The following is a 12,000-nucleotide window of genomic DNA, read 5'->3' on the forward strand; positions in this document are numbered from 1 at the left end:
GGAAATCTCAGGCCAGTTAGCTTAACGTTTATTCTGGGTAAGTTGGTTGAAAGCATTATGAAAGATAAAATTAGCGAGCCTCTAATAGGACAAGCCCTGCTGGAAAAGAATCAGCATGGCTGCTGCAAAGGTAAGTCCTGTCTCAGTAAACGTTTAGAGTTCTTTGAGAGTTTCAATAGACGTGTAGACAAGAATGACCCATTAGACATTGTCTGCATGTACTTCCAAAAGCTTTTGACAAAGTCCCTCATCAAAGACTCCTGAGCAAACTTAGCGGTCATGGAAGAAGAGGACGGCTCTTCTTATGGATCAGTAACTGGTTAAATAACAGAAAGCAGCGAGTAGGAATAAATGGTAAATTCTACCAGTGGAGGGATACAAATAGTGGGGTACCACAGGGATCTGTATTGGGCCAGTGCTGTTCAACTTCTTCATAAATGACCTGGAATTAGGAATATACAGTGAAGTGTCCATCCCTGCTGATGACAGCAAATTATTTGGGGTGGATAAAACAAAGAGGGATTGTGAGGAGCTCGAAAAGGATCTCTCCAAACTGGGAGAATGGGCATTGAAATGGCAAATGAGGTTCAATGTAGGCAAATGCAAAGTGATGCACACTGGGACAAAAAATCCCAACTTCAAGTATAACCTGATGGGAACTGAGCTAGTGGTGACTGAACATGGAAATGGTTTTGGGGTTGTGGTGGACAGCTTGATGAAAGTGTCAGTCCAGTGTGTGGCCGCTGTAAAAAAGGCAAACTCTATGTTTGGCATATATGGACAAGGAATTGAGAATAAAACTGCCAATAAAGGATATTGTAGAGCTGGGAAAAGTGCAGAAAAGGGCAACTAAGATGATCAAGGGGCTGGAGCATCTCCCCTGTCCTCCATGAGGGAAGGATACAACAGCTGGGATTGTTTAGCTTGGAAAAAAGGAGAGTAAGGGGAGACATGATAGGGGTGTACAAAATTCTGCATGGTGTGGAGAACGTGGATAGGGAGCTATTTTTCTGCCTCTCTCAAAATATTAGAACCTGGGGTCATCCCATGAAGCTGATTGGTTGGAGACTCAGGACAGAGAAAAGGAAGACCCTTTCGCAGAGTGCATAGTGAAACTATGGAATTTGCTAGTACAGGATATAGTGATGGCCACCAATTTGGATGGCTTTAAAAGGGGGTAAGATGAATTCCTGGAGGAAAAGGCTCTGAAATGGCTCATAGTCCTGATGGCTATGTGCTACGTCCAGAACCAGAAGCAGTATGCCTAAGTAGACATGTTGCTGAGAAACATGGGTGGGACGGTGCTGTTGCACTTCTGTCCTCCTGGAGGCTTCCCGGTTGACAGCTAGTTGGCCACTGTGGGAAAAGAATGGTGGGCTTGATGGACCTTTGGTGTGATGCAGGATGGCTCTTCTTCTTCACGCATGTTCTTGAACAAGGTGACACAAGACTCCTTCTTGATGTTGCTGCAGTCAGTTAATGCATTTCATTAATTCCTCCAGTGATTGTGGGAACCTGAACCCACCATAATATAACATTTGTCAGTGTTGTATGTATTGGGACACATTTCCATATAAAAGAGCTTCTCTTTCAGCCACACATCTTGGGATGAAAATGAAAAGTGTTTGGAGTAGAGGAACTTACGGGCTTTCTGATTAAGACCCACTATCATTATGTCACGTTTTCCATTTTGTGTGTCCTAATGGATTTTGACACACAATGGAACTGTTTGACCAAACTATCCTATTTGGGTTGGGACTCTAAATCCCCACCACACTTAGAAAGTGTCCTATTGCTTCAGTATAGCGACATGGGCCTCTTCAGGACAATGGCTAGAAACTGTGCCAAGGTTACCTCCAGGGCAGCCCTGCCTTTTGGGTTGATATCCACGGGGGGGGGGGGGGCTTAAAGAGAGCTTCATTTCATATTAGATGTCCATGTTTCAAGTGGATGTCTTCCTTCTGGATAGCACTTCATGCATCTGAAGCTGGCTGTAGCAGTCCATGGAAGATTATGCCATTAAAAATGTGTCAGTCTTGAAAGGAGCACAAAATTCACTGCAGTAGACTAACAAGAAAATCCTTCTTTCAGCTCGGTTATGGTTTGGCTGACCCTGCTCAGGGTGAAAAAACAGAATTTCCTTCCTTCTACCGGATTGATACTAACGAACTTGCTCAATATGTGGGCCTTGTCCGGCTGCTCCTGCATTTCCATTGGAACTGGATTGGTCTGGTTGCCTTAACTGAGGAGAGAGGTGAAAATTTCATCCAGACACTGACACCAATGCTCAAGCAGAAGGACATCTGTGTGGCCTTCACTGACATGTTCGACCCAACAAACCCTCTCCTTGTACAACAAGCATATCTTGGATCTATTCCTAGTGCTTGGTTTGAACCCCAAGTGATTATTGTCTTTGGGGACACCAACGTTGTACTCATATTAAGAGTGTTCTTTGATATTCCCGAAGAAAAGACCAAGATCCCATTTAGGAAGGTTTGGATCCTGACAGCCCATTGGGAAACTTCTGCGGAAGGACAAAATTTATCCAAGGCCAAAGACTTCCATGGTGCTTTGCACTTCAGAGTCCACAGGAAGGATGTGCCAGAATTCGTACATTTTCTCCGGGCCTTAAATCCACACCGACCACAAGGAGATGTATTTCTACAGCAATGGTGGGGACTCACATTTAACTGCGACTTTCTGAAACCAGGAGAAATCTCTCCGTGGGGATGGAGGAACTGCACTGGGGAGGAGAAGGTACGGGACCTGCAGAGCCATATCCTTGCAATGACTATGTCCAGTTACAGCTACAGTATCTACAATGCTGTCTATTCCATTGCACACACGTTACATGCTGTGTCCTCATCTGGATCCAAACATGCATTGAGAGGGGGAGGCAAGAGGCTGCTGAATCTTCAGCCATGGCAGGTAGCGTCCTCGTTGAGAGTTGACAATTCTATAATAGTTTCCTTGGTGGTTTCTCGGTGGTCTGATTCTGGAAGCAAAGGTTGAGCCTAGGAGAAGGGCTGTTTGTCCAATCTAAAGTTCCCAATAGACACATTCCCCATAGATATTCTTTCATGGCCATCATTTCCCTTAAGGAGCACTAGGAAGTGAATAAAAAGCAGTGGAGACCAATGGTGCTTCTGTGATAATCATGTATTTAAAACTGTGGCTACTGAGGAGGATGAATCAAGCAAGCTGTCACCCCAAATACATACTATTCTTCTCCCCACCCCTCATCTCCAGGAGCAAAAAACAGGCAGCTTCTCCGCTCCCCCGCCCCATGTCCATTCTTGCCAGGCAGCATGAGGACACCTCAGGTGTTGTTCGCCTTGATGGCACCACCCTACTACTTCTGGTACACACACAAAGAGAGGAACATGGCTTGTAGCAAGTAGCCACCAAAGAAAAATGGGCAAACCACTGGCCAAGCATTTTTGAGCAATTGCCCAATGAAGCCATCTGAATGCACCTTCAGTGTTCATCAAAACAATGGAGTAAAGACAAGAAGAAGTTTCTAACTTGATGGCAGTCACAAAATGTCAGAAGACACCAGAACTCACTCACAATTACCCTGTTTATAATTCTCTCTTCCATTTCAGATTCTTGCCTCTTTGAGGAATGTCCGGTTTAACAACAGTGCTGGAGATGAAGTCTCTTTCTTTAAAAAGGGGGAGAGATACGATATTGTGAATTGGATTTTCTTCCCAAATGAATCTTTAGCTCACACCAAAGTTGGACAGGTGGATCCAGAAGCTCCGCCTGACCAGGACTTCACCATTCATGCTGATGCAATCGTGTGGGCTACAGAGGTGGGTTTGAAGTGAATGTCATGGGGGCCATAAAGAATGCTGCAGTTCTATGGCTTGAGAACGAAGGTGTCTTTCTAGATGAGACCAAATTCCTATTGAGTGCAGGAAGGGGTCCTTGTCCAGTGAGAAAGAACCATCTTTGCATGCAAATTCCCAGGTTGAGTCCTTGGCATCTCCAGGTATGGCTGCAAAAAGGCCCCAGTCTTAAAGCTTGGAGAGTGACTTCTACTCAGTGCAGACAATAATGGGTGAGATATAGGGATGTACGAATCCCTTAACTTGCTGTACATGGGGGGCTGCCAGAGGGGAAGCGATCTGTTCCTCCCCCGCTGGAATCCTCGCCAGCTGGCTCCACTCTGCATTGACTCTGGGGAGCCGCCGGCCAGCTTCAAAACCACAGCCGGGACTTTGGAGCTGGGACGCAAATACGCCGTTTGTGTCCCTGTTTTTTCATACCATAGGCTATGTAAGATTTACATAGCCTATCACGTCAAATAGCAGGGACGCAAGTGGTGTAGTGGACCCCTCACTGGGGTCTGTGGAGGATTTCTCCAGCATCCCTAGAGAGGCAGAGAAATGGTCTGATGCAGTAGGAAGCAGCTTCATGTTTTTTCATTTGTATGAGAATGTATATCTCCATCAGCTTCCATTACGTTGATTCTAAATAACCTGCAGAAATCCAGAAAAGATTCAGACTTTCTAAACTGGTGATCCTATCCATTGTGTATTGGGAAACTCTGTTGAGTAACTCTGTTCCATTTTGGTGCAACATCCATTGCATGCAAAACCTCAACTATTTCTGTCTCCCCTTTTAGGTGCCTCCCTATGCGAGGTGTGTGGATCGGTGCTCTCCAGGGCACCAGAGAAAAGTTCCAGAGGGGAAGCCGGTTTGTTGCTACAGATGTGACCATTGCCCAGAAGGAACCATTTCTAACCATACAGGTAGCTCAAGCATTGAGAGCCTTGTTCAATTGCAGAGCATAGCGGGGTTAGCAGGGGAAGATCATGCGCAAGGAGAAGACACGGCCATTTAACCTATGAACAGTTTCTCCATAAAAACCATTGGTGATTGCATAACTCGGTGGTTTACTCTTTTACAGACTATTCACAATTTCCTGAAGACACGTTCTATTTAAATAATAAAGAATAATAATATCCTTAAATACCTGCCTTGGCTCACCTTTCCATGCATAGTGTTTTCAACATCATGTTTCCAATCTCGGTTGTTTGGGCATTAAACATGAAGCTGAATGGTGATCAGTTGTTGTAGTGACTGGAGCATGGTACTCCAATGTCAAGGAAACTGCTGTTTAATCTATATTGATTCCTGTCAGCTATTTCCCAGCCTCTGCACCAACACATCTCCCCTGAAGAAATTGTGTCATCTGAAGCAAATGCCGTATTTATTTATTTATGAATTTATTTGCCCATTTGGAAGGCACTGCACGTGACAGGCTGTGGTGATGTTCTTACCCTTAACAGTTTTCAATTTCTAGTTACACACTTCAGGTTTTTCTTCTTGCAGAATATAGAACATGGGTCTGCTAGCATGGGCTATCCTACACAGGTGAAAAGGAGTGTTTTGTACCCTTCCTGACTCTGCTGTTATGCAATATGTTGTTGAAACGGAAAGAGAAAATACGAAAAGGGAGGCTGCACATTTATATGGACAGTAAGCTAGGGAACTGACATTTCTGTCTCCTTCTTTGTGGCCTGCACTGTCTGTACAAAAAGAACATGTATGCCATGTTTGAGATACTTTTGCTCATTCCAGATGCAGATCACTGTGACCCATGCCCGGAAGATCAATATCCAAACAGCAACCAAGACCACTGTTTCCCCAAGAAGGCCCACTTCCTTTCCTATCAGGAGACACTGGGGTTCATTTTAGCTTCTCTGGCTCTTTTCCTCTCTCTCATTACATCTGTAGTGTTTGCCACCTTCATTCTACACCGTGACACGCCCATCGTCAAAGCCAACAACCGAGACCTCACCTATGTCCTCCTCCTTTCTCTCTTGCTCTGTTTCTTCTGCTGCTTTCTGTTCATCGGTCGCCCCACAAAGGTCATGTGCCTTCTACGTCAAACTGCTTTTGGCATCATTTTCTCCATTGCCATTTCTTCTGTGCTGGCAAAAACTGTGACAGTGGTTCTGGCCTTCATGGCCACCAAGCCAGGAAACATGGCTAGAAAACTCTTGGGGAGACAACTAACAAACTCCATTGTCCTGGCCTGTCCTCTCATCCAAGCAGTTATCTGTGCTTTCTGGCTGGTGACCTCTCCCCCATTCCCAGTCTTGGACTTCCATTCCCTGGCTGGAGAAATCATCGTCGAATGTAATGAAGGTTCAGTCACTATGTTTTACACTGTCCTGGGTTACATGGGTTTTCTGGCTGTCGTCAGCTTCATGGTGGCTTTCCTAGCCAGAAAACTGCCTGACACCTTCAACGAAGCCAAGTTTATCACCTTCAGCATGCTGGTGTTTTGTAGTGTTTGGGTCTCCTTTGTGCCCACCTACCTGAGCACCAAGGGGAAGTCCATGGTGGCTGTGGAGGTCTTCTCCATCTTGGCCTCTGGGGCTGGTCTCCTGGCTTGCATCTTCCTCCCCAAATGCTACATTATGGTGTTGAGGCCCAGTCTCAACTGTAAAGGTCATGTAATCAGCAGAAGGACTTAGGGTGTCTATCACTTTGAAACATGCCCTGCTACTCTAGTTTCCTGTCAAGTACACATGTAAGAAGGCCAATAACATTGTTAAATGTGCTGAGTTATTCCTTAAGCTACAGGATCCTTTCGACACTCGGTTAGGGTCAATTCAGAGATACTCTAAATTGTATGGATCTCACTTCCCCTTTTAGGAGAACATTCTTCTCTCCTCCATGCCATTCTCAGTTCTCCTCACTGGATTGGACTTGGGGAGGATATCATTTCATTTTATTGGCCACTGTTGAGGCATTTGAAACTTGAATTCCTTCAAAGAGGAAACATGATGGGATAAAAATAAAAATATAAAAATGAATAAAATAAATTGTGTTCATGTTTCAGTACTTCTCCAAACCTGTTTCCTTCCAGAATGCTCATCCTTCTCCCTTGTTTCTCAGGAGCCCCATTGTGGCTTGGTTGTTGTTGGCACTTGCCCCCAGAGCTCACTTTTAGAGGGAGTGATACTAGTAGCAAGAACACATTATGTTCAGTCATGAAGAATGTCAGCGACACCCATATAGGCAGAGCTGGAATGTAAAATGTCTGAATATGTTTGAGGTGGGCTGGTAAAAATAATTTTTTTCTGAGCTTTTAGATACTGATTTTTAGTTTTTCTTGTGTTTTCAATTTTTACTCATTATTGATATTGATAATTGTCTTAACGTTTTAGAAACATTGTTTTCCAGCTAGTTGTATCATTTTACAATTCTAGCTTGACAGATAACATGTCTTATTTTTAAATGAGAAAATCTAAATGAATCAGTTGTCCTGGAGATCATGATCTCTTGCCCACCTCCAAACAGAGTAAGATTTTGAGTTCTTTTTCACCACTGGGGAATAAGCTTCAAACGTTAGTTGTTCATCAAGATCTGCCTTCTGCTAGACACTCTCCACGTTTCCATGCCATTCAGTTGACATTCAAGACCAGGAGACCTTTCAGTCCTCCAAGGAGCTAGTTAATTTGAAGATGTCAACTGGTTTTTCTCCAAAACCCCCTCTGCTTTGTTGCTGTGAAAGCAACAAAGCCCTGAAGACTGGCAGGCCTTTAGATATTTAAATTTAAATGAATTTTGTTCACCTGAAACAACTGCTATCCACCTACGTAGCACAGCATTAATGAAGGCTGAAGTGGATTTAGTCGCTCAGGATCAGGGAGATAAGCCCTTGTCAGTAGGTCCTAACACTGGGCAGATACAAGCAGCAGTTAACATACTGCCCCCCCCCAAGAGAATATATATTTAAAAAGGAAGATCCATTTTATGGGATCAAATGTGGCACTTGCCTCCTCTAGTGATAGATTAGAGTTGATGTTTCCAACATAAGGCTGTGCTGTAAATGATTTACAATCTGTGTTTTTTTATTGGATGGCGATGCATTGTGAATTGGCAAATTAATCCTTTTTTGAAGAGCTTTCTCTCTTGGATTGTGAAGGATTGCTGGTTTCACCCCAACAACCCAGCAAGGTAGACCAGGCCCAACACAGCCACCAGATTCCCCTAAATTAACCCAGGAGCTCCCTTCCCAGCCAATAGGCACTGTTTTCAGCACTGAAGTTATTCAGGACACACCACACCAACTGGAAGTTGGGTAAAAATGTTTTTGGGGGAAAGAACAAAGAGGAAGGAAGAAGGAGAGGTGGTCGGTTGTACAAGACATTATAAGCAAGGTACAAAACTCTAAGTGAAACCAGAAATGCCAGATACCAAGGCACACATCTCAAGAGCAAAACACTAAAGCTAGCTGGGTTATCCAACACATATGAAAGTATGGGCCTCCCAGGATCGCCATTGATCAGCAGCCATTTGCGTATACGCGTGTTTGTTTGTTTTTTAAGCCAGATGTGATAGGCTACGTAAGTCCTTACGTAGCCTATCAGGGCTGACCACAGGGATGCTAATGGTGGCAGCTACGGCCGTCGCCATTTGCGTCCCTGTTAGGCAGAGGCCAGATGTCCAGCTGCTGCCGGAGCCGGCCAGCAGCTCTGTGGAATCCCCGTGGAGCGGAGCCGGCTGGCCAGGATTCCGGGAGGAGGGACAGAGCACCTCCCCCCCAGCAGAACCCAGCGGAGCCAGGTAAGGGGAGTTTCGTACATCCCTAGTGGCTGCACATGAAAATGCTGCAGCCCAATTTATTACATGCATTAACCACTTGCTAGAATTTTTTTTTTAATAAAGAAATTGTTAAGACAATTTAAGGCATTTGACTGAGTAGAGTGTTTTCTTGTTTCTTTGTTTCTTTGTTGTTTATTTCATGTTATGGGAACTGCATCCCAATTTGTTAAAGCTGTATATTCAGCACCAGATATTTTAATGAACAAAGAACCAATGAGAAGACAGGATTGTCCCTTGTTACCCTTATTGGTTTCCCTGGGCATCAGACCACCTGCTATTGCATTCTGACTCTTACCCCACATACACGGTACCAAGATAAATACGAGTTAGATAAAAGCCACATTGCCTGCAGATCACATTCTGACATATCTGAGCCAGCCAGACTGCTCTTTATCAAAATGGTTTGAGGAGATTTGAAAATACAGCTCGATCTTATATTATCAAATGAACAGATCAACAACAGGACTTATCTCTTTAAAGTGATAGAACCATGAAGAGAACCGAATTCTATTGAATCCGGGTCTTCAAACTGCCACCCAAGAAGGCTTTCAGTACGCAACTGCCTGGCCTCATTCACAGGGTTTGAGAAGGTTTTCAGACATCGCCATCTTCCACTTGTAACACTCTTTTGTTTCCCAGCACTGTGTCTGTCTTGTTTTTCCCTCCACAAAATCCCATTCTGGAGGAAAGAATGCATGAGGACTTTGGACTGATATTACCAGGAGCCGTCCATCTGGAGAGCACACCCTCTCCTGCCAGCGGGTGAAACCACTTCGTCTAATATGTGGATGGTGGAGCAATGAGCGGCAGGTGGAGAATAGTGTGTCTGTGACAAGCCCTCCGCTGATCCGGATGCACAGTGCCCCCCAGAGCATCTTGCGTGTCTCGATGCCTTTCCACGAAGAATGGATCTTATGAGGAAAGTTGCAACATCTGGGACTGTGTAAATTTGAAAAAAAGGTGCCTAAGGGGAGAAATGATAGAGGTGTACACAATGACGCGTGGTGTGGAGAATGTGGATAGCGAGCTATTTCTCTCCGTCTCTCAAAATTAGGGATGGCAGAGAATTTCTCCATGAATCTTCGGGAGGCTGAGTGCCGAGGCATGTGGCCCCCCGAAAGTGTTGGGGAAATTCTCCGCTGGCCCCCCACCCCCCCGGGATGGGACTTACCATGACCGAATGTCCCTCTCAGTGGCGGGTCCCGGTGGCGGTTTGGTGGCGGTTCGGCGGGGGCGGGGGTGGCGGCCGGTCTCCCGACCGACGGCCGCCGCCACCATTACAAAATAAAAAAGTAAAAAAAAAAATACACACCCGTGATAGTCTACGTGACGATTAGGATGGTGGTGGTTGTCCCCGGCTGTGCTGCAGATGCTCCGCTAGGCCCCGCGACAGCAGCCCCTGCAAATCTTGGGGCAGGCTGCCCCACTGCCCCCTGAGTGATGGCACCTGTGGTGGGGGAAGGGAAAGTGGCATGAGTGTGACTCTAGTGATAGGATGCCCACAGAGGGTGTGATACAACACCAGTGGGTGGCAGAATTTGGCGTGTGAGATAGGGATGGCGGAGAATTTCTCCCCGAATCTTTGGGGGGCCGAACGCCAATGCATTCGGCCCCCGAAATTGGTGGTGAAATTCTCCACCCCCCTGCCCCCCACGGGATGGGACTTACCTTTGGCGAATATCCCTCCTGGCGGCGGGTCCCGGCGGTGGTTTGTCGGCCTTTTGTCGGGGGCGGGGGCGGAAGCCGGTCTTCTGACCGGCTGCCACCACTGCCATTACAAAGTGTAAAAAAAGAAAAACCCATGGTAGGCTACTTAACGATCAACGTAGCCTATCACGGCTAGCTTTCCAAAGTCAGTCATGATAGGCTACGTAAATCGTTACATAGCCTATCACGGGTGACTTTGGGGGGAAAAAAAAGGGCATACGCAAATGGTGGCGCCCATAGGGCGCCGCCATTTGCGTTCCTTATTTGGTCGCAGTAGTCTACGTAAAGATTTTCGTAGACTACGCCGTAGTCTATGTAAATCTTTACGTAGACTACCGCGACCAAATAAGGAATGCAAATGGCGGCGCCCATAGGCCGCCGCCATTTGCGTACGCACTTTTTTTTTTCAAAGTCACCCGTGATAGGCTACGTAACAATTTACGTAGCCTATCACGGCTGACTTTGGAAATCTAGCCGTGATAGGCTACATTAATCGTTACGTAGCCTATCATGGGTTTTGTTTTGTTTTTTACACTTTGTTTCGCAGCCGGGGAGACGGGGCGCTTCTCCCTGGCCTGAATTTCGGCCGGGCGAGGCGGGAAGCCTCCCCCTCCGGCCTGAATTTCGGCCGGGTGAGGCGGGACAGCTCCCCCCCTCGCCTGAACTTCGGGGGGAGAAGTGAAGTGCCTCCCCCCTACCGCGAAGCACCCCTGCGAAAAGGTAAGTGACTTTCGTACATCCCTAGTGTGAGCGGAGTGCGGAGACAGCGTTTTACACTCCTTTTACACTCATTTCCGTGGTGTATGGCAAAGGGCTACTCCTGGGCAGCTGGGTGTTCCCCCACATGAATTCCACTGTCTGTGTGGCATTGGTGGCTGGGGACTGCTCCAGGAGTGGGGTCCCCTGGACAAGGCCATGCCAGGAAGAGATTCACTGGCGCTCTTGTCAGGCTTACCTGCCAGCTTTCTGGTGGCTGCGACCTGCCCCGCGCTGGCTGCTGCAGGGGCAGCTTGGCTCCCACTCCCCATTGCCCCTCCTTGGCCTGGTGTACCCGGGCAGAGCCCCCCCCCCAGTGGGGACAGAACAGTGGAGGCTTCCATCCGGGCTGTGGCAGAGTGGGGTGCGCCGCCGGGTCTGCACAGGCCAGGGGTGCCACTGTGTCAAACGTGGGCAAGTGGCTTTTTACATCACCGTGCTTAGCTAAAGTCAGCCCCACGGCTTAACCCAGGCCATCATTGCCCTGCCTGGGCTCATCACCAACCCGACTCCTGGGATGACCACGACCTGCTCCTTCCGGGACACCCACCTGCAACACATTCCATAGGTGCAGCCCCAAAAACACAGTTGTGGAAACACCCCATGGCTGACCTGCACTGCGCCTGTCAGTGGGGCTTGGCTGCCCAGCACGCACCCATGGCACATGCAGCTCCCTATAGTAGGCGGCTCCGCTGCAGGAGGAGGCGGCCTTGAGTGCTGCTCCAGGGCCTCGAAAAAATGGGCCTTCAAGGCCTCAAACTCTGTGCAGGCCTGCAGGGCAGTGCGAGAGAACCCCGCCTGCGAGAGCCCCCTCACAACTGCCCTGTAGACCACCTCATTCCCGCACGTGTGTGGTAAAAAGATGTAACCTAATGCCATTGTATGTGCCTCAAGCAGGCATAGCATTGT

The 12,000-nt window shown here is 47.2% G+C and overlaps 1 long non-coding RNA gene across 1 annotated transcript in view; it reads right to left on the minus strand.

The window, feature by feature from the left end:
- Positions 1–11,765, minus strand: part of LOC146340980 (uncharacterized) — a 56,007-nt gene extending 44,242 nt beyond the window's left edge. Inside the window, exons 1-2 of the long non-coding RNA XR_014783802.1 lie at positions 11,642–11,765; positions 9,800–10,075 (exon numbers count right to left, since the gene is read on the minus strand). This is a non-coding gene — a long non-coding RNA (uncharacterized LOC146340980). The remainder of the gene's footprint in view (positions 1–9,799; positions 10,076–11,641) is intronic.
- Between the last annotated feature and the right edge of the window lie 235 nt (positions 11,766–12,000).

Source organism: Heloderma suspectum, chromosome 6, assembly GCF_057233095.1.
Source record: "Heloderma suspectum isolate Gila_16-S chromosome 6, 16-S_ref, whole genome shotgun sequence".
Classification (NCBI taxonomy): domain Eukaryota; kingdom Metazoa; phylum Chordata; class Lepidosauria; order Squamata; family Helodermatidae; genus Heloderma; species Heloderma suspectum.